Raw genomic sequence first — 5139 nt, 5'->3', positions numbered from 1 at the left:
GAAGTCAGATTCCCGTTCAGTCCCTGGTTTCCCCGCCCATTAACTGCACCGCAGTCCCGCAAGGCCCGGGCAGCCTATCTGACCCCCGCCTCACAGAGGGACGAACCCACGGTCACATGGGTCCAGCAGCCTGCACAAGAGCGTGCAGCTAGGAAGGGCGAGGACGGAGGTTTCTGGGGAACGAACTTGGCACACAGTAGCGGCACGTGCATGGTGATGGCCCTCCCTCCCACTGCCTCCAGCACCCCGGCCCCAACCGCTCCTCACCCCCACTGGGACCCACAGTCCTTTGATCCACTCGTGTTTCCACGGCCGCTTATGCCCCTCTTGTCCCTGTCCACCTCCTTCCCAGGACAGACGCCGTGCCGTGACCCGCCTCCAGCCCCTCCCCCAATGACCCAGCGAACCTCTGCCCCGCCCTCTGTTCTCGCACGTGGGGCGCTGCGCCCGGCTGGTGGGAAACAGCCGCCCTCTGGTTTCTACCACAGCTCACGTCCGATGGGCCCTTAGTGCCATCGCGCGTCCTTCCTCGTGGACCTGGACCCTGCACCGTCCTCGAGGACCACGTCACCCGCTGCTTCTCCAGCCTCCACACCTCCTCCCTAGTCCCACCTCTCGCTCACGGTCCTGCTCCCTGTCTCTCCAAGGACGTAGAAGCAAATAGGAAGGGACCTCCCTCAAGCTCCCCCACACCCACCAACCACGTAGATTGCACCCCCATGAAAAATGCCAACCTTCTCCCACCCACCCCTTCATCCCCCCCCCCCCCCCCCCAGCTTTGTTCTCATTAGGACTCACCGCTGTCTCGCCTGCTGGAGATGTTATGTCCCCATCAAGACGTAAGCTCTGGGATTTTGTCTCGTTCACTGCTGTATCTCCAGTGTCGAGAACAATGGGACTTAGATGCTCAGTAAATCATTGTCAAAGGAATGTTCTCGGAACACTCAAAATATTGGATCTCCTGGTCGATCCTCTAATTTACTCTTCTCTCTGGAACCCTGTTCGACCACGCGACTTTTGTCCCCACTACTCCACTGACGTGTCCAGGCCTCCATCGCTAACCCAGCGGTCAGCTCTCAGTCCCCATCTTAGCTGACTCTTGGGCAAGGCTGGTTCAGGAATTAAATGGCCCCCTTCTCCTCCGTGAGACAAGAACCAGAACTTTCTGGAAAACCTCTCCCTCTAGACTCCCCCGGACCCCCTTAGGCGCCTTTCTCTCCTCTCGGCCCACACTTCAAAGCACCCCAGATCAAAGGCCCCGAGCCCTTCCCTGACCTCGTTCTCGTCCTAGGCCATCTCCATGTCTAATGACCTTAAATGCTATTTGCTCATGACTCCCAAACTTACATCCACCCTGGGCCTGTCCCCAGAACTCTACAATCCTAGACCCGACTGCCTACTCATCCTCTTCACCTTGAAGTCCAATCAACATCAGACTGATCATTTCAAAGCCAAGCTCTGCCTCTCCCCTCCTGGTGCCCACCTCACTAAATGGCACCCCCATTCTTCCAGCTGCTCCGACTAACGACCTCGAGAGTCAACCCACTTCGACCGGCAAACACTTAGGGAGCGCCAGCTGTATGCCAGGTGCTGGGTTTGCCGAGGCTCAAAGAATAAGACCTGCTTGTGCCGAGGGGACTCTCCTTGAATAAATCTCCTTGATGAGGATGGTAGTTTGTTCTTGTAGAATCAAACTTTAGGAAAAAATTTAAACCAGGCTCTCTTAATCCGTATTTCTGATCTCTCCTCTTTCTCGCCTATCACTCTGCCTGAAGCCCTAACCTAAATAAAGGAAACTTAGAAATGGAGAGAAGGCTGGAAGCGTGCGAATGGGTTTTTGGACAGCAAATCACCCGGCACCGCACCGGCATGCTCTCACGTAACACCTTCGACACCCAGCGAGGTGGAGCACTGTCTACATCTTCCTGTATTTCCTTCCAGGAAATTTTCCTCTGCAATCAGATACCAATAAATTTACCACTTGGACATGTTTTAATGAGCTCATATCATACATACTTCTTTGCCTTTTCACATAGCAAATTGTCATAAATCTTTTCTTGTCAAAAAAAAATGTGTGTTGACATTAATGCTTGGAATCCCCGTCTCTTATTCCCATCGCATCCCTTCAAGTTGAGGATGTTTGTGAAGAGCCCAGCACAGTTCTGGGCAAATAGCAGGTGCTCCACAAAAATGCCCTTTTTTCTTGGCTTTACCAGAAAATCTGTGGGCCGCTCTGGCTGTTTTGTGTTGGGTTTTCTTCCAGCCAGCAGGTGGCGATATAGCCCCTCACAATAAGCAGAGGCGGCCTGGATTACCTGCTTTGCCGCAGCCCTCTGCAGATCACAAAGCACGTTCACCCACCTGAGCCCCGCTCAAACTCCCCAAAAAGCCTTTTGGCCAGGTTACATTCTCTTCCCCCAGTTTGGAGGAATAAATCCTAAGAAAAGAAGTTGCTTGCTCATTTATTTTTCATCCTCGGCAAGTGCTGACAGCATCCCAGTCTCCAGGCTTAACGCAGGCTGTGCCCCGGGAGCACACAGCCTCGGCCTCTGCCCTCACAGCCCTACGAAGAGGCACCACTCAGCAGAGTCAGGACCTCAGCACAGTTCCCGGGGCTCTCCATGTCTCCTCCGTACAAAGGGGCTTAAAAAACAGCTCTGTCACGGGTAAACCCTTAAAAATGATGCCAAGTGAAAAGCCAGACACAAAAGGTCACATGTTTTATGATCCCTTTTATATGAAATGCCCACAATAGGCAAATCCATAGTGAAAGAAAGCAGACTAGTGGTTGCCAGGGGCTGGGGGAGGGAGGAGTGCTAATGAGTTTAGGGTTTCCACTTGGAATCCTGGACCCCCAGGAAGAACATATCTGCTAAGAAGAACGCCTTGTGGTTAATCGGATCCAAATTCATAACCAGAGTCTCGCAGCCACTGTTTACAGGGGCATTTCACACACTCTGCGCATCAGGAGGAAGCCAGTGACTGAGCCCCCAGCCTCCCGCATTGTGTCCCTGCTGTCTGAGCTCACCGCTATAAAAGAGTTCCTGGAATCGTATTTCAGCCAATGAGCTGAGACCTGCCCCATCCAATTGGAGCTGCACTATATCTTCATTTGCATATTTGCCAACCAATTGGAGTGGCTCCATAATGACAAATCAAAACAGTGCTTTTTGGACCAATCAAACTGTGTGAATTTGGAGTGCTCATTTGCATAGAGATGGACCAATCAGGGACCAGGGGTGGGACCTTCTCTGCATATAAATTAGCCTCCCTTCCTTCCTGGAGAAGCATGTAAATTTTGCCCCTGAGTAGCTGTTTTCCTCTGCCAGCTGTGAAAAACCAGCCCTGCCTCCATTTCATATTCATTCCAGTTTTCCTGACCTGAACCGCATCTATTCTTTGGATTCTCTGCTGAACCAGTTAGAACACCTGCCTGGATCCCTCCCTGCTTAATGAGTTAAATTAAATATTTAACATATATTCATTTTTAAGTCTATATGAGAGGCATCATATTACCTTTTTTTGGAAATTATTTTTAACAGACTTCGGAAAGCAAAGGTTTGTTCAGGAGACAGCATTCTCTCTTGTTTACTATTTCATTTATGCCTAAATTTGTTAGATTTCCCAACATAGAGTGTATTCGCTTTCAGGGGCCGCCAGAACAAAGCACCACGGGCTGGCTGTCTCCCAGTCCTGGAGGCTGGAAGTCAGGTTCCGTGGGCGGGCGCAGTTGGTTTCTCCTGAGGCCTCTCTGTTTGGCATGTAGATGGCCACTTTCTCTCCATGTCCTCACGCGGTCTTCCTTCCCTCTCTGTATGTCTGTGTCCTAATGTCCTCTCATGAGGACACCAGGCATAGTGGATTAAGGCCCATCCCAATAACCTCATTTGACCTTAATCATCTCTTTAAAAGTACTATCTCCAAACAGTCATCTCTGAGGTCCTGGGGATGAGGGCTTCAACATAGGAATTTGGGGGAGCACACAAGTCAGCCCATAACATAGAGCAAGATACAGGAGGGCCAGAGACCATGGCACGGAGGGGTGGCCTGGAATCTTCCTGGCTGGCCTGGCAGATGCAGCTGCCTTACTTCCTTCAGGGCATGACGGTGCTGTGCCAGGTGACCCAGTTAGTGAATCTGCCTATAATTCCCAAATTATAGCCACAGCAGCAAGGCCAGTGACAGACAAGTCTAACTGCTTAAGGTCATTTTACTTTTGGTCTCAGATTTCAGCTTACGGGGAGATTTGATCAGGGCCCTTGGCTGTGGACTGCCTGACCCTTCGTAGACAGGAAAAAAGGCTGAGAGATGCTTCTTCCTAATAGCTGACCTGTTGCTGCTGGTTTAGCCTTGGGATTTTCCTAACAATCTTGGCCATGGGACCTTTAGTCCAGAATACTCAGGTGGCCACCCAATCCACAGAGCCACTCTGGTCTACGGAGGTGGTGCCAGAGCCGGGCATGCGAGGCCTGTCATCACTCCATCCCCCACCAGTCCTGGACCCTGAGGGACTCCATGAGACCCCCGGGGACTCCCAGGAGAACAGAGTAAAAACCACTGGCCTTGGGGACAGAAGAGACCACTAGGAGCGTCACTGTGTTTCCTACCACGGGCTCCTGTGCATCAACACAGGACAGTTCTACCTATCATTTATCAAAACCGGCCTTGCTCCACTGTGGCGGCAGAAATGCCAAGTACAATTTTTTTCTTTCTAAAATATACAAGGAGACCGAGACAAGGAAGGGAGAGAGGTGGGCGATGAGGTGGACCAGGGGTGCGGGCGTTACAGAGAAATGCACGGCAGGGTGACACGGGCGACGGTGGACTACGTGTCGGTGCCCCCCAAATTCACATGGCAAAGCCCCGCCTCGCCCCACAGTGTGGCTGTGTTTGGAGACAGGGTCTCTAATGAGGTGAGTAAGGTCAAATGAGGTCACGAGGGAGGGGCCCTGATCGGGTAGGATTCAGTTCTTGTAAAAGACACCAATCCAGGCGAGGTCCTACTGGAGCAGGGTGGGCCCGCCTGCAGTGTGATTGGTACCCTGATGAAAAGGAGGCGTTTGCGCACAGACACACGTGGGGAGAACACCACGGGAAGATTAGTTATGCTGCCACACGCCAAGAAACGCTCAGAAGCGA

This window comes from Pteropus vampyrus, unplaced genomic scaffold (genome assembly GCF_000151845.1).
Source record: "Pteropus vampyrus isolate Shadow unplaced genomic scaffold, Pvam_2.0 Scaffold252, whole genome shotgun sequence".
Taxonomy (NCBI): Eukaryota; Metazoa; Chordata; class Mammalia; order Chiroptera; family Pteropodidae; genus Pteropus; species Pteropus vampyrus.
This window is presented reverse-complemented; position numbering follows the sequence as displayed.